This window comes from Podarcis tiliguerta (genome assembly GCF_965153285.1).
Source record: "Podarcis tiliguerta genome assembly, chromosome: 3".
NCBI classification, from domain to species: Eukaryota; Metazoa; Chordata; class Lepidosauria; order Squamata; family Lacertidae; genus Podarcis; species Podarcis tiliguerta.
In genome coordinates this window covers 25,908,634-25,926,940 of record NC_139536.1, presented here as the reverse complement: position 1 = coordinate 25,926,940, position 18,307 = coordinate 25,908,634, and the positions used below count along the sequence as shown (strand labels likewise).

The 18,307-nt window shown below is 45.2% G+C and overlaps 1 protein-coding gene across 1 annotated transcript in view; it reads left to right on the top strand.

Moving 5' to 3' along the window:
• Positions 1-18,307, top strand: part of PTPN14 (protein tyrosine phosphatase non-receptor type 14) — a 518,691-nt gene that overhangs the window by 384,301 nt on the left and 116,083 nt on the right. The gene's annotated exons all lie outside the window — the stretch shown is intronic.

Below are 18,307 nucleotides of genomic sequence, written 5' to 3'. Positions count from 1 at the left end.
TGGCCTGACCCAGCCATCAGATTATTTTCATGTTATTATGGAACAAGGTGCAGCCTGACTCTATGGAGTCATCTTGAAGTCTTTTTAGACAAAAGTTATTTTCTGTTCAAGGGTAATTATTATTATTTTAGGCACAAACCACTAGCTATTTTCACCATATCTGAGCTAGTCAGCACGTAAACAATTTTGTGGAGAAATGAGGGGATGTTGTTGAAAGGCCATAGCTAGCAGCATGGCTGTCAAGGGAGAAAAAAAAGGTACATTTAAACCCCCCTCCCCACCCAATCTATTGTTATTCCTTCTTGCCACTTCCTATTAACTGATGGTGACATCTTATCTGTGGCTTGAAGGGCAGGCTAGCAGATTACTTTGGAGCTGATGTAAGTGACACTCTAAGGATTGGCCCGCAGCCGGTTTTAGTAAGAGCAGTGACCACCCAAGCCCGGCAGTCTTTGCATGTCAACTCTGTGACATGCCTTCAAACCTCAGCTTAATCTTGAACTCTCCTGTTACGGCCTAATAGTTGTGATATTTCACTTTAAGTCACTCGGCGGTATGTCAAGGCTCAATCAGTTCCGTTGCTCCATCGTTTCCTTTACTGTTGTCATCAATCACTTTTAATTTTGCAAATTACTCTTCTGCCATTTACTTGTTTGTCCTAAAATAACCATAAAAAGGTAGACCACCACAATTCCCATTTCCCAGGTGGGGCAAGCGTACGCATGTGTGTTTGAGAGAGTGGGATGGAGGCTGTGACCTCCAGGTTTATAGTAGCAACTTTGTGGTCTCAGCACATCTGAACCGTTCCTCAATGGAGTCAGGCCTTCATTGCTGGTCTGATGTCTTCTACAGCATTGTCTGCTTCCTCATATCTAGCCTCTAGCAGCTGAGGAATGGAGGCATCCATAATGGTTGCATTGAAAAGTCTGCTTCCCTCCTGCATCCTCCAGAAGTTCTAGTTGCTACTGTGCTATTTCCATAGACCAGGGGTGGGGAAACCTTTACCTCCTGAGGGCTGTATTCCCTTGTAGGGATGGGTGGAGCCAGAAGGAAAAGTGGGAAGAACAATGCATGCAAATCTTACCTTTGTAAAATAGGCTATATTCTAGAGACACAAAATTTAGAGCTCACACAAACACCTATTTTGATTCAGGCAGCCAAGAGGCATTATCAGGGTTCAATAATGCGTTCTAGCAAGGAGAGCGTAGAACAGAGACAGAGATAGTGTGTGGCTTCAGGAGTGCCCTGAGAGCCAGATGAAAAGCTCATTTTCCAGCCCATTTTCCACTGTGGTTTTTCTCCCCTACCATAGAAAGGAAGACATATATTTAATAATAAAAACTGCTCCTCTTTATGTTGTGAAAGCTCACCCAAACTGGTAAGACATTGGTTTCTTTTCCTTTATCTTTCTCGTTCACTTATATAGCATGGCACTGCAGTTCAAAGACACTTTGCTACCTGGAGAAAAGTCCAAAAGTATTTTATAAGGACTTTAAAAAAAGGTCTGAGGCAACCCAGAGTGGCTGGGGCTACCCAGCCAGATGGGTGGGGTATAAATAAAATGAGGATGAGGAGGAGTAATACTTTGGCCACCTCATGAGAAGACTCCCTGGAAAAGACCCTGATGTTGGGAAAGATGGAGGGCACAAGGAGAAGGGGATGACAGAGGACGAGATGGTTGGACCGTGTTCTTGAAGCTACTAACATGAGTTTGACCAAACTGCGGGAGGCAGTGGAAGACAGGAATGCCTGGCATGCTCTGGTCCACGGGGTCACGAAGAGTCGGACATGACTAAATGACTAAACAACAAGTAGTAGTAAACTGTGTTGAGGTTGTTGCTGTTGTTGTTTTACACACAAGCAGTATATAAATCTTTTGCAACAAACAAACAAACAAACAAACAAACAAACAAACAAACAAACAAACACAGTAGTAGCCAATTCATTCTCTTAGTGTGGAACCTGACTGAGCCAATGCAGGCAACTTATTTTCAAAAGAGGAGGTGTATATCAGCATGCCTGTGGGGACCCCAAAGTTTGAGAAAACCCGAAAACCCTAAGGGCAACAAACCTCTTCAAAATAACCGAAGGAAGGCTGAGCATGCTCAGTGAGCACAGAATGCTAACTGTGGTGGGTGTAATGGCATGTCGCCCTTGACTGGACTTAATTGTCCCAGAGTCCTTTACCTTTTTAACTGGGAGGGGGTGTGACTGGCTTTCTGGAATCCTGAACCCAACATGATGGCAGCATGATGTTGTGAGTACTAGTTGTTAGTGCCTAATTGTGCTACCTTTCTGGTTAAAAGAGAGGGAGGGACATTTCACCCCTTCCGATTTCCTTGAAGGAATCACTGATTGCACATATGGACATCAAAGAAACGGAGCTGCTATTATCAATCTGTGTCATTTTCAAGTGGGATTCAGATATATTTGCGAGAGGCCAATGCACATAATAATAATATAATGAGTGACGTAACGGCAGCAGGAGATCAGCTCCTACCACCACTGCTTTTCAACCCTCCCATCTATTGCTATATTTAGTTGTTTTTCATAAGTGCACCCAAAAGCGGTAACCTAAAGGGTTTGTGCGCCTGTTTTTTTAAAAATAAAATCACAGAGATAAGGCAATACTGATTTTTCCATGAAATCCGAGAACATTTTCTAGATCACGGGTGTCAAACACAAGGCCCGCGGGCCGAATCCGGCCCGCCAGACCTCATCATGTGGCCCGTGTAGCCGCCGTTCTCGCTGCTGTTCTCGCCCATCCAGTGCACCATCGCCTGGTTGTGCACCGCGTCACCTTTCAGCACGAAGGAGGTGGTGAGCAGAGAGGCTGCCTCCGGAGGTCCCCCGCCGGCGCGACCCCACAGGCCGCCCGCCTCGTCCCGCGAGCTGCCGTGTCTCTGGTGGCCGCTCCGGTCCAGCGGGCCTGCTGCCCAGGAGGCGCCCAGCGTGAGCAGCAGCAGCAAACGGAGCAGAGCTGCCCGGCCGGACGCTCCTCCGCGCACCCCGGCAGCCGCTGCGCCACCGCCGCCACCGGGCAGGGATGCGAGTCTGGCAGGCGAGGCGCGGAGGACGGGAGGGAGCGAGCAGAGATGTAGGCGGGAGCGCGGCGCGGACGCGCGGCATGGGAAACAACGTGCCAGCAACGTCCCCCTCAGCCTCGGCTTGCCACGGAGGGCAAGGGGAGGCGGCTGCCTCAGGCAGCAGGATCCACAGGGGCAGCTCGGCCCGTTGTGGAAATGTGCTTCCTCCACCATCACCAGATTTGGGGCCGTGCGGGCGCCTCACCTGCCCCGAGCCAAGGGAGCACAAGATAACGATGCCTATTTATTCTATTAGGGGGGGCACCAAATTTTGTCCTCACTCAGGGTGGGTGCCATATTACCAAAGTCCGCCCCTGCCCCCCCCCAATGGGATTTGAAATCCAGGGATTTGAAATCCAATAAATTCCTAGGAGTGCCCCTGTCCGTACTGAGTAAGCCCCTCAGCCCCTAAAAACAGACGATACCAACTTTTCGACATTGTGATAGTGATGTTGTGATACGGTAGCAATATATTGCAGTGTTGAAAAGCAGAGGGAGGAACAAGCAGCATTGGCCCCTGTCAGAAACTGGGGTGCAACCGGCACATCTCCCCCCCCCCCCCCGCCAGCGCCTGGCACAGGGAGGAGGCAGCAACAGGCGGAGAAGGAAGAGAAGGCGCAGACAAGCCCCAGCCACAAGACGCAGTCCAGTAAAGATGCCCTCAGACTGGGCCTGCACAATGTTATGATACATCACCACAGGGGCAGACTTTAGTAATCTCTCATAACAGGGGTGTCAGCCTGAATAAAATATTGAGGGGGGGGCAGGTAGGCCCCACCTCACATCATGATCATCATCATAATTTATTACTGGTCAAAGACCAGCTCGAACCTCACATAATTTATCACATGCCACACACACCCCATTTAAATGTCAAAGCCCATCAACTTCGGGGGTCTCAGCCTGCTCAAATATTTTAGGCCGATACAACCGGCCCTTTGAGGGTGACCAAACTGCTGATGCGGCCCCCGATGAATTTGAGTTTGACACCCCTGTTCTAGATGCTTACGGTTCTGATTTATTATTTCATTTGCATTCTGCTGGTAGAGCATAACTTAATTACCTCTGTAAAAGCCTATTTGTGGCTTGTGAAGGAACCGGGGTTATGAAATTACGAGGGGGTGTTTGGGAAGTTTCAATGGCTGGAACGTTGCTCTTGAACAGTCTCTCATTTTGGACACTGTTTACCGTCGTTTCAGGAGCACATCTGGGCACCGTGGATGAGTTTCTAACTTAGAAGGGCAAAATTGGGAGGTACAAGAAGGAAAACTGAGCCTTGCCTGAGGTTGTGCCTACTTAGGGCTCAAACACAGATCACGGTACAAATGGAAGTGTGGAGCCAATTTACAGTTTTGGATGAATGCGTAGAGGCCAGTAAACAGGGCTAGAGGGCATGATCCTGCCCTGCCCCTCTGTACATTCATAGCCACGAATTTGGCTCATGATCAGGGTTTACCTTTCATATCATCTTAATAGAATAATAATAGAATAGAATCATAGAATCATAGAGCTGGAAGAGACCACAAGGGCCATCGAGTCCAACCCCCTGCCAAGCAGGAAACACCATCAGAGCACTCCTGACATATGGTTGTTAAGCCTCTGCTTAAAGACCTCCAAAGAAGGAGACTCCACCACACTCCTTGGCAGCAAATTCCACTGTCAAACAGCTCTTACTGTCAGGAAGTTCTTCCTAATGTTTAGGTGGAATCTTCTTTCTTGTAGTTTGGATCCATTGCTCCGTGTGCGCTTCTCTGGAGCAGCAGAAAACAACCTTTCTCCCTCCTCTATGTGACATCCTTTTATATATTTGAACATGGCTATCATATCACTCCTTAACCTCCTCTTCTCCAGGCTAAACATGCCCAGCTCCCTTAGCCGTTCCTCATAAGGCATCGTTTCCAGGCCTTTGACCATTTTGGTTGCCCTCCTCTGGACACGTTCCAGTTTGTCAGTGTCCTTCTTGAACTATGGTGCCCAGAACTGGACACAGTACTCCAGGGGAGGTCTGACCAGAGCAGAATACAGCAAAATACAGCAGAATCTGCCTACTGTAAGAATCTTGGGAATTGTAGCTTTGCGGAGACCAACAAGTTAATCTTTCGAAGCAATTCTCTGAAGACTCTGCACGCTACTCTATTACAGCTTCAGCCCCTTCCTCCCAAATTCTGGGGACTGCCATTGTTGAAGATGTCAAGAACTTTCTGTTAAGAGTTACCTTAACGCCACTTGATTGAAGTGCAGCTCTCAGTGTTTCCTGGGGAGCGGGAATGATTCTGAACCCACTTCAAGCTTGTAGTGTGGTGAGATACTCTGAGTCCTGGGTGCAGAGCAGACTTTATGTTCACCTTAGAGAGTCTCCATCTAGCAAAATGACCTGCCCCATGGTTATAATTCATGAAGCTGTTTTGGGAGTGTAGTTCCACCACAATGTTATGTAGCTCCACATGCCCTCTCAAGAGGTAATCAGTCTCAAGGCCTTCTCAAGGCAAGTCGGTTACTGCGTAGAGATCAAACAAGTGCCTAGTGTTCTGATACTTAGTCAGTTCCCATTTTGTTTAAGAAGATTTCCCTGGAAGTGTGACACAGCCATTTTAATAATGATGATGATGATGATGATGATGATGATAATAATAATAATTTTATTTATACCCCGAACTTCCCGGTTTAAAAACCGGGCTCAGGGTGGCTAACAGCAAATATAAAATATTGATTAAAATGTGACTTAAAAACAGCATAAAATACAACATAAAATGCAGCATCAATTTCAATAAAATTCAAAAATTCAGGGGTCATTTTTTTTTGGGGGGGGGAACCCCAGTCAGTGGACACCAAATGATCACCTGGGCTAACTGGCCAAGTTGGTCCTACTAGGGCCAGCAAGGAGACTAGGGAAGAATTTAAATGTGGGTCCCAGAAAGGGTTTCTTCATAGAAGAGGAAAGGGAAAAGGGAATAGAGGATCAGGCTAATTCAAACTGAAGGCCAGGCAGAATAGCTCTGTCTTAGTCCATGTGGAAGGAGATCAAGTCCTGCAGGGCCCTAGTCTCGTGGGACAGAGCATTCCACCAGGTTGGAGCCATCACTGAAAAAGCCCTGGCCCTGGTGGAGGATAGTCTGGCTTCCTTAGGGCCCGGGACCTTTAAGCTATTATTATTCATGGACCTTAGGGTCCTCTGCGGGACATACCAGGAGAGGTGGTCCCATAAGAAAGAAAAGTCCTGTGGTGTTTTTTTCTGGGCGTCCGCAAGGATACCTAGTACTGGCACCTCCAGTTCCTCCGCGCCACATGTTAAAAGTGTGTGGCACATACCGTAACAACTTCATGGTGAGAACCAGCACCTTTCTTTCTTAAAAATTAAAAAGCACTGATAATAACTATATAATTGTTGGACTGGTTTTGCGATCTTTGTGTACTGAGTTTGCAATCTCTTGTATTTTATGGTATAAAATCGTATTTTATGGTAGTCTGCTTAAGTAATCTTTTTTTGTGGTGAAGTGGCCTGCAAATAAATGAATAAAATAGTCTAGCATGGGCACGGTGAATCAAATCGTAAGGTCATCACTGTAAATAAGTATCTGTGTTACGGCCAGGCATTTTTGGCACAGCAAATGTAGCATGTGCCCTGGCGCTGGCTCTCTCTGATTCACACTTACAATAGTGCAAAGTAAGTGCAAAGTGCATCCTGCCATTAATTGTAGATGCAGAAACAGACTGTCATATTCACAGTTGAGAATTCTAAGCTAGGCTAAACCTCAGGTCTAATATAATATCAACAACAGAACAGGCAGTTGCTCTCTAAGTTTATGGTAAGTCTATTTGCTCAAAATCTGCAGGGTTGTCCATCTCCTGTTCTATAATAAATACCTGTTTATTCAGCACTGAAAAATTCAGGATCAGGACCTGTGCCATCCTCAGGGTCCTTTCCAACGCTACAATTCCACGATTCTGATATTCAGGACACCAGGGTTTGGCTTTTGTTGTTGTTCCATCGCATTGTCACCTCAAATATGATTATTTATTTATTACTTGTATGTCCTGCCTTTCCTCCAGTGATCTCCATGTAGTGTACATGCCCCCACCCTTCTCTGTTTTGTCATCACAACAACCCTGTGGGGTAGGTTGGGCTGGGTGACCACAAATGGCCCACGTTGGTCCAGAGAGCTTTGTGGCTGAGTGGGGATTTGAAGCCAGGTCTCCCAAGGCCATAGTTTGATATGGTAACCACACTGGTTTTCACTTGCTGAGGTCAAGATTGCACCAAAAGTGGGATTCTGTTGCTTCTTTCATTGGTTTGGGTGGTGTTGTTTGTTGGTTTGTCTGTGTTGTGTGTGTCACAGAGAGAGAGAGAGAGTAAGGACTGAGCTTTAGGAACCAGTAACTGCGCCATGGTGTCAGAGGTGAACAACCAAGCCAGGAACCAGAGCTGAGAAACACACCCAACAAGCCCTGGAAATCATCAAGGCTCAGGCAATGTTTCCACCCAAACAGGAAGCCTTTTATAGCCCTCCCTGGCCAGGGAAGCCCACTGATTTCAGTGGGTCTTCATAATTAAGTCTTAATCCAATGCCATAAAGCTAACTCAGCGGCCTTTGTCTAAGTAAGCAACTATCCCTCAGCATAATCTACCACTCAGGCTGTTCTGCAGAGATAATAATATACTAGCTGAGCTGCTTTGAGGAAAAGGTGGGACACATACCCTACAACATTCCTCACATTAAACTAGGAACATTTCTCACTCACCCCTCAACTGACCCACCTCTATCCCCCCTCTTTTTTTGCCTTCCCCCTGAAGAGCATTTTCTATCAGAAGAAAGGCGAGTGCTGCCACCACTACAGCAGCGGGACACAGCACACACCATCCTGAGAAAACCCCTTAATCCCAACTTTATTATATTTTATTCTTTCATAGATTTACAAAAAGAACAAAAAAACCCCACACCAATAAATATATTTCAGAAAGGGTCTATATTAGACAAAGACACACAAAGCATTAAAAAACCAACAACATCAAAAATCATTGCGCTCTGACCCGCTCCCCCTTTCTTTCTACGCAGGGCAGCCCTGTCCTCGGCCTACCACCTCAGAGCCGTCATGTCACATGGGGCTTGGCCTGAGTGGTGGCAGCCTCTTCCCCTCTTCCTTTTCCTCCTTACCCACGCTCCAGCAGCTGCTACAAGTTGCTCAAGGATGGAGGCCGGCAATGACAGCCATGGAGAGGCCATGGAATATTCTCTCACAGCTGCTACTGCCACCACCACTCAGGATGACTTGCCGGAGTGCAGTGGCGGCAGCAGTGGCAGTGGAAATAGGGACATTCCGGGTTCAAATCCGAAGTGGGGATGGCTTTTGTAATTCTGGGACTGTCCCTGAAAAAAATATATAGAGGCACTTGGAGGGTATGGCCACAGTTGTGATGAAGATGTAAGCAGATAGCTGCTGAGGGCAACGAGGCCTATGGCAGTGCTCTATCCAAAGCAGAAGCCAGATTTTCATGGATCCAGCTGCTATTGTCAAGTGTAGCTGCAACAGCAAAGTGATAATACATTACAACCTTATCCAAAGAGGGGGATTTATTAAGAAGTGCATGTAGCAACCAAGAACACAAAAGGGAAATGGGAATGGGAAGGTGTGTTGGCAACTGTTGTCCTTTAACATCTCTGAAAACATAGATGTTAATAACCGAGGTGCATCCAGTGAATGATAGATGGGTAATACATGATTCGGAGTACAGTTAAAAAAGGATTCATCTTGCTTACATGCTGTATGTTGAATTAGTTAAGGACGCCATAGGAAAGAGCACGATGAGCCATTGTCCCTGCAAAATTATAATGACAGCCTTGCTAACTACTGTATATTTATTATGCGAGAAAGGAAATGTCTGGTAAAATTCAGCATAGGTTAATAACACCCATATAGTCCTTCTTTTCTACTGTCTTGAATAGACCTCCGACTGACTTTTACTGGATTATTAGCGTTAATTGCATCAATTGCAATATAATTGATTCTTAAATACTATGTAGAAACCTCGTACAATTATGGAAAAACAAAAGTCATCTAGACATCTCAGATTTAGAATTCCTGCACATTTAATTCCCGATAATCACCAGTCAGTTTGGATGTTAAGATTGCAGGGTCTCTTGTTTTCTTTCAGATAGGTTTTGACAGAATTGATAGTTTTGCAACATTTAACACATTGCACATGGAAATAATAATATTAAGGCTTCAATGCAGCTTGCGGAAAAAAATTGAAATAACTTTGTTTCTTAAATGTGAGGTGAACATCACCACTGAAGTGTAGCCTAGAACACACACACACACAGAGAGAGAGAGAGAGAGAGAGAGAGAGAGAGAGATTCATATGAAGTAGGAAGTTAATAATTTTACCGTACTTGCAGGGTTGGCATAAGGATTGTTAAGATAATATGCACTTTTGTTGTTTAGTCGTTTAGTCGTGTCCGACTATTCGTGACCCCATGGACCAGAGCACACCAGGCACTCCTGTCTTCCACTGCCTCCCGCAGTTTGGTCAGACTCATGTTTGTAGCTTTGAGAACACTGTCCAACCATCTCGTCCTCTGTCGTCCCCTTCTCCTTGTGCCCTCAATCTTTCCCAGCATCAGGGTCTTTTCCAGGGAGTCCTCTCTTATCATGAGGTGGCCAAAGTATTGGAGCCTCAGCTTCAGGATCTGTCCTTCCAGTGAGCACTCAGGGCTGATTTCCTTAAGAATGGATAGGTTTGATCTTCTTGCAGTCCATGGGACTCTCAAGAGTCTCCTCCAGCACCATAATTCAAAAGCATCAATTCTTCGGCGACCAGCCTTCGTTATGCACTACATGCACTACATATGCTAAAGTGCCAAGCTTGTTAGTGTAAGGCAGAAGTGATGAATTTATGGCCTTCCAGATGTTGGACTACAATTCCCATCATCCCTGACCATTAGCCTTACTGGTTGGGGCTGATGGGAGTTATAGGCGACCATCTGCAGAGCCACAGGTTCCCAACTTCTGGTCTAGGGTTTTGGATGTGAGATACTTTGCATGCAGATGGTCCCAGTTTCAATCTTCGGCATATCCAGCCAAACCGGAGAGCCAGCTGGTTCTTAGCTAGCTGGACCAATAGTCTTGACTAGCATCCTATTATACGAAACAAAAACAAAGTAAAAAAAAAAATCTGTATTTCCTGGTTGGTGAAGAATGAAATGCATTGCCTACATGTGCAAGAATTGCTCTAGGTGATGCTTGTTAAAGTTACCCAGGCTTTCGGTGTCTGGCATGAAACGGACATGAAATGTTCGTGTCTTGGAGGCAAGAGTTCACTGACACATTAGTAGCTGCAACATTGTTGTTGTTGTTGTTCAGTCGTTTAGTTGTGTCCGACTCTTCGTGACCCCATGGACCAGAGCACACCAGGCACTCCTGTCTTCCACTGCCTCCTGCAGTTTGGTCAAACTCATGCTGGTAGCTTCGAGAACACTATCCAACCATCTCGTTCTCTGTCATCCCCTTCTCCTTGTGCCCTTGTGTGTTAAGCTCTTAACAATCTCCGTAAGGCTAAATGCAGCACTCTTTATGTCGATGACATTGAACAGGACTCATTTTGACCATTGTTGGGAAGGAAAGCCTTCAAACGCACCGGCACTCCTCATTTGACATAGAGCACTTACCACAGACTCTCCAAGTGCCCCCATTTTCTAGGGACAGTCCCAGATTTACAAAAGACATCCCGGTTTCTGATTTGATCTTGGAATGCCCCACTTTTTCTTAGGAGGCCCCTGTTTTCATTGGAAAAATGTTGGAGGGTATGGAGTTATCTGACCCCAAGCCATCTGAAGGCAGCATTGTATAGGGAAGTTTTTAAAAACATTTAATATTTTATTATGTTTTTATACCGTATTTTTCCTTGTATAAGACGATGCTTTTTGCTAAAAGAAATTAGGCAAAAATTGGGTGTCGTCTTATACACGGATAGTGAATGCAGAGAGGGGACATGTGATTAATGGCAGCAGCATGCAGGAGATTGGCAGCTGTGAGTGGGCAGGTGATTGGTGGCTGCGGTAAGGCCTGCTGGCAATTGGCTGTGGCAATTGGGCAGGTGATTGGCAGCTGCGGCAAGTGGGCGGGTGGGCTGTTGGTGGCGGTGAGCAGGGAGACAATTGGCGGCTGCAGCCACTGTGTGATCAGCAAATGATTGGCAGTGGCAGGCAGGTGGGTGAGCGATTGGCGGAAGTGACCTCCCCCACCCCCCAAAAAGCTAAACAACTTAATTTCTTAATTTTGGCTTAAAAAAAAATAGGTGTAATCTTATACACGGGGGAGTCTTATACACAAACAAATACGGTATATGTTGGAAGCCACCCAGAGTGGCTGGGGCAACCCAGTCAGATCGGAGGCGTATAAATAGTAAGGTTATTGCAGTCGTACCTCAGAAGTTGAACGGAATCCGTTCCAGAAGTCCATTCAACTTCCAAAACGTTCGGAAACCAAGGCACAGCTTTTGATTGGGTGCAGGAAGATCTGGCAGCCAATCAGAAGCTGCAGAAGCTGCGTTGGACGTTCAGGTTCCAAAGAATGTTTGCAAACCAGAACACTCACTTCTGGGTTTGCCATGTTTGGGAGCCAAAATGTTCGACTCGCAAGGTGTTTGACTTTTGAGGTGCCACTGTGTTGTTGTTGTTATTTAGGATGTCCCTATTTTCATCAGAGAAATGTTGGAGGGCATGTTTCACAGAAGCAAGCTGGGCAGAAATTTGGTTGCATTCTTGTACGGCATGTTATTATTTTGCGGCAAACGGTCCAACTTAATCTGTGTCACTTAAACATGCTGCAAAGCAGTCCTGCCGTCAAAAGGTTTCCCTGAGGAAAAATTAAGCCCTTGCAGGCATCAATTATGCAAAGACTACATCTAAGGGCACCATCCACCTTGTCCTCCTGCCTGCCCGAAGTGTTAAATAAATCATAACATCCTGTTCATCCTGCCGTCAGTGCGGGTGAAAGAAGTCATCGTAAATGAGGTCGAAATCACAGGGTCGGAGACGGCGTCCAAGTTTTTGTTTGCAAGAAGTAGCGACTCCAGAGCTTTTGATAATTCAGGTCCTCAAGGAAAGCCTTCCCCCCTATCTCAACTACTTCCTGTTAATATGGACCAGGGAGGAAACGGTCATTAGGCACAAGGAAGTGCCCACCCGTTTCCAGTCGTGTGCCTTAATTTGTCATGGGTAAAATTGGCACCTGCTGGCTTGTTTTGGCTCCTGTTCCATCCCTAATGAGGAAGTATCAAAATACTTGTAACCCGCTGTGTGAGGACTTCAAAGCCTTTCATCAGTGGAGACTTAAATGCATTAAAAAAGAAAAGCGGAAAGGAAACTCCTTTGGCATTTGTTTTATGATGATTTTTTAATAATGGCAATAGAAGAGAAATGAATTAGGTAACAACAGCCCGTTGTTGAAAAGTATGTTTACAAATAATGTTTAAATCGCTAGGAGTGATGCTTCAACCCCATCTTGAGGATTTGATATTTTGCCTTGATAGATGTTGATGTTTGACAGGATTTGGCAGTTGCCATGGAAGTATAAAGCACTCAAGTTTCGTCGCATTTCAGATGCCGAAGCCTAATTTCAGAATCCAAATTCACATTTGGTAGGCTGGAGGATTTTGAAATGATCCACGCTGCACTCCTTTATGGACTGCAGTCTGGGTTGGAGAATGCAAACAGAGAGTTGATTAGACATCTCAGACCCAGTCTTACTGTCAGGTAAGAGCTGTAGCTCAGTGGCAGAGCATCTGCTTTGCATGCAGAAGGTCCCTGGTTCAATCCCCAGCATCTCCTGATGGGGCTAGGAGAGACACTTTCCAGAAATCCTGGGGAGCTGCTGCCAGTCAGTGTGGACAATATCAAGCTGTTGTTGTTGTTTTAGTTAATTAATTACATTTATATACAGTGGTGCCTCGCAAGACGAAAAGAATCCGTTCCGCGGGTCTTTTCGTCTTGCGGTTTTTTCGTCTTGCGAAGCAAGCCAATTGGTGGATTAGCGCTATTAGCGCTATTGACAATTTAAGGGCTAAAAACGGCTTTTTAAGGCTTAAGGGATTAGCGGTTTTGCTGCTAAAATGCTTTTAGCAGCTTAGCGCTTCAGGAAAAGGGGTTTTGGAGCGGGGGAAAAATTCAAAAATTTTCGTCATTTTTCGTCTTGCGAAGCAAGCCCATAGGGAAATTCGTCTTGCCAAGCGCCTCTGCAGACGGAAAACCCTTTCGTCTTGTGGGTTTTCCGTCTTGCGAGGCATTCGTCTTGCGGGGCACCACTGTACTGCTAGTTGCACCAGTGGTCTGACTCAGTAGAAGGCAGTCTCCTTTGGTCCTTTGTTGTTGTTGTTTAGTTGTGTCTGACTCTTTGTGACTCCATGGACCAGAGCATGCCAGGCACTCCTGTCTTCCACTGCCTCCTGCAGTTTGGTCAAACTCATGCTGGTAGATTCGAGAACACTGTCCAACCATCTCGTCCTCTGTCGTCCCCTTCTCCTTGTGCCCTCCATCTTTCCCAACATCAGGGTCTTTTCCAGGGAGTCTTCTCTTCTCATGAGGTGGCCAAAGTATTGGAGCCCCAGCTTGACGATCTGTCCTTCCAGTGAGCACTCAGGGCTGATTTCCTTAAGAATGGACAGGTTTGATCTTCTTGCAGTCCATGGGACTCTCCAGAGTCTCCTCAAGCACCATAATTCAAAAACATCAATTCTTCGGCAATCAGCCTTCTTTATGGTCCAGCTCTCACTTCCATACATCACTACTGGGAAAACCATAGCTTTAACTATACAGACCTTTGTTGGCAAGTTGATGTCTTTGCTTTTTAAGATGCTGTCCTTTGTACTAACATGAATTATTGCCAAGTATAAACTTATTCAGCTTTCTGTGCCTCTTTTCTCTTTGAGCCTTGTCCTCCCGCCATTCTCTCCTTGCCCCCACACTCAGTCTGATCCCAGTCCGATCTTCAGCCTCAAGCCAATCTTGCAAAGATCACAAGTGCCTCAGCTCCCTTGCCGACACCAGGCTTGTGAGATCTTTTTTTCTTTTTTGCTAGAACCTTGAGATCCATAACGGGGCTTTCTGGTGGCGGGAGGGCACAGCACTGAACCAGCATCATGAACCACGTGTGATTCAGGGTTGATCGTTGCGCCAGCGATCTTGCTGTCTGTTGCACCTTCTGCTCCAGTTGTCATATGTGGTGGGGCTGAGGTTGCAGCAGGGGAATAGGAAAGGGGAGGCGGGGGAAGGAGGCCGCCCCAGGTACCATCATGGAGGGGGTGTGTGACAAATTATAAAGGAACAATTACTGCCCTACAAGGGCGGTTCATTAATTTTTATTAATTTTTTTAAAAATGCCTGCTCCAAAGGCATCTTACTACACTAGGGATTATATAGCTATATCTGAAATTGCATGCATATCAGTTAATATCTTGACCCTCCTCCATGAAAATACAGTGGTACCTCGGGTTACAGATGCTTCAGGTTACATACGCTTCAGGTTGCAGACTCTTCTAACCCAGAAACAGTACCTTGGGTTAAGAACTTTGCTTCAGGATGAGAACAGAAATCGCGTAGCAGCAGCGGGAGGCCGCATTAGCTAATGTGGTGCTTCAGGTTAAGAACAGTTTCGGGTTAAGAACGGACCTCCGGAACGAATTAAGTACTTAACCCGAGGTACCACTGTAGCTGTTTACTTGGCCGTTTTCCTATGTAGTGAAGGCCAAAATTTCAATTCAGTGGAGCAGGGTCAAGATATTAACTGATATGCAAGAAATTTCAGATATAGCTATATAATCCCTAGTTTAGCAAGATAAGACCTTTGAAGCAGGCTTTTTAAAATTTTCTTTTATTTTTTTTATGAACCACCCTACTGCCTTACCCTCCGCTGGGCTTCCCGGGGCCTGGAAAGTCGGCCTATGTGAAGAAAATGGGACTAGGCCGAGTAGATTAGATAATACAGAGCATGGTGAAATCACGATAAATAAAACCTCCCCTTCAGTAGTTTCAAGCACTACTACAGGTTCCACGTAATATCTGTACTGCATTGTTTACTGTGACAGCACCTGCATTTTGGAACTCCCCACCTATTGCAACAAAGCACGTGCCTTTGCTAGACTCTTTTCGGGCACCTGATAAAAGCATTCTTCTTTAGGCAAGCATACCTAGATGCTTAGGAAGTTGAAGTAATTTTAATCTTAATATTTTAGTTTTCGTATGTTTTAAAGTAGGATTGTTAATTTTTCTTGATTTTACTGTAGTGTTTTTTGTTTTTTTGCTTTGTTTTGTTTTGGTAAACCACTTTGCAGGTTTTTTTAAAATAAATTTTATTAAATAAATAAAAAATAAACATAAATAAAATAACACAATCCAAAACACAATCCATCCTGTAGATTTAAGTATCTGTCCATAGTCGCCTACTTGTTATCAGAGGCCCAGAATCCACATTCCTTTGTAAGAAAATATGAAATAACGTAAAACCATTTTTGCAGGCAAAAAATATATATCAAAAAATCAATGTGTGTGGGGGTGACAAGAAATTTTCCGCACCGGGTACCACCTTACCTTCCTACGCCTTTGGGTTGCAGCAGTGGTTCCACCTCCCTGGAAGCCCCGCCAAATTCTGGGGTGGGGAGCCTGAATTGCTCCTTTAGCTTCACAACAGGCTTATGAGAAAGTGACTGGTCCAAGGCCTGACTTTCATGACTGAGCATGGATGTGTCCCTGGTCTTTCCTGGCCCCAGGTGTCAAATGTTATCACTGCACCATAAAACTGGCTCTTACCAGTTTTATGCAACTTTGTGCCATTTTAAGCAATTCGCTGACTGAGCCAAAGCTCATACGATTGACCGACTAAATTATTTTTAATTAACAGCCGTATCATTCCTATAAGTGTGGTGGCATATTTTCAAGAACAGTGGAGCAACTAGTAAACAAAGAAATAAACCACGGCCATCCCTTTTGCCGCCTTAGAAATCCATGCCACCTCCCTGCCACCCTGGAATAAGAGTTTTTGCAAACTAATATTTACCAAGCAAATCCTGTCTTTTCCTGCCAACTGCCCATGCATGTGGGTTTGGCCAAATTCACCGCGCACGATCTAACAGCGCCGCTTAGACACACATCCAGCTCCTTCCCACTGAGCAGGTGAAAAGTTTCCTAAGGTGATTCACCCCGCTGTGGTCTTCTTGTTTGCTGAATGTGATTTGGAAAGAATATTCCTCCTCCACCACCCGCTTTCATCATCATCATCATTATTATTAAAAATCATTGTTTCAATAGGCAGCCATAAGCAACGAAAGCACAAGGCTAGTCTTGGCTGGCTGACTACATTCAGCAGCTGCTGTGTTCCAAGTTCTGGGCAAGCCACCGTTATCCAGATTCCCACTTGTCCTCTGTGTCTTCTGCCTCAGTTGCATTATAGCATCTTGAGCAAGATGGACCACTAATTGACCAGTCTGGAAAGACTGCCAGCGTTTTGATGCAGCCCGTTCCCTATCCCCAGCAGACTGTGCCTGCCCCTGTCACGCCGCGTTTCCCACCCCTGTTATCTGAGGCCTGCGACATCTTCCAAGCCCTCCTTGAACGCAAGACTCCGATTTAGCATGTGATATGTGCTGTGTAGCTTTTATTTCCAGCAGGCTGCTTGGGGTTATTGTATCTCGACGAAAGTATATGTTCCGAGTGGGTAAGTTCTTTCGGCAATTATATTCTAGCAGACTAGCAAGGCAGCAAAGCCAAATTTCTTCTCCCCTTCTTTTCGTCTTCCTCCCCCTCTTCACACAAAGAAAAAAAACATGCACCAAGCCCTATCTTGGGCTCCTTGGCAATTATTCTGAAAGCTCTGCACACTCACAAAAGTGTTGATAGCTACATATTTAGCGATCCTTTTCTTAAAACAAGAGAGAAAATGCTGGATGCGTTTTCCACTAACCCCCACACCTCCTGACTAAAGTCGGAAGGCTATTTAAGTTGGCTTCAGTGCATTTCTTCATTGTGTTGTGCTGACATGATTTGTTCAAAGAAATTGTGCTTTTGGAAGGAAAAGGTTAAAGTTTGCTACTGATATTCATCAGGAGATGGATATTTAATCTTTAATCTCTTGTTCTAGGCCCCTACTTCGGATCAACTCATTATCCCGAATAAACGATGTGTCATTCCCATTATTTATGTTTCATTGCAGCCAAAGTATCTGGACCTCGTTTGGGTAAGCACCATTCATTTCGACCCATTCAGCATTAATCTCCCTGCTAACATCTTTCCTGTCCTATGCGCTGTCCCCTATTTGCTTTTATGTTTTCCGTGGAGTGTTTATAAAAGGATAATCTTTTACAAAGCAGACAGAATTTTTTTGTGTATAAACTGCTGGGTTTGAATGCCTCATTGATACACCATCTAAACTGAAGTGTTCAGCAAGATTAGTGCATCCAGCGAGCTTCTGAACTGGGTAAAAAAAAAGAAGAAGAAGAATTTAAAGAACAGAGGGACTGCGCCTTTCTTTATGGTGGGAAAAAAAAGGGTGGCTAATGATTCCGTCACCATTCAGATGGGATACTTTTTAAAGCAGATGGACTTGGAGAACAGGAAAACATTTGAAAAAAATAATTTTAAAAAACCAGCCAAGGAGGTCGCTTATGGTGACAGAGAGAAAGGGAAAAGAGACAACAGCCGTGTTATTTTGTGGATTCTGATTTGCTGGGGAGTGAATGTCAAGCTGGAACAGAGCCATGGAAATCGGCAGAGTGACTTCTACTACATCATGGTAGCTGCGATCAGAAATTGCCCCCTAGCACCGCTAAATGCAGACGACTTTTGCTGGGGAGCAGAAGCACGTCGCTCTGTAGTATGGAAATAGGGTAATTATTTTTTTTAGAAGAGAGATTCATAGATGCATTAGCGATGCATTTTGCCATCAACTCCCTCCCCCCCCCCGCCCGCCGCCCAATCTGTGCACTTTACAAAGCCATATCTTTGAGGATGTTGGATGTTGGGTGCTATTGACAGACATCCCCCTGTACAATGCAAACACTTTTTTTGTTGTTGTTTAAAGAACACAATATGCAAGTGCTTTTCTGCCCATATCCCCCACATTTAATAGGGAAAATTCCAAAGCAGACATGTGGTGGTATCATTTGAATGGCATAGATCCTTAAATACATTTGTCACTTTGCTCGCTTGCCAGATATTTTTCAAAGATCCACACCA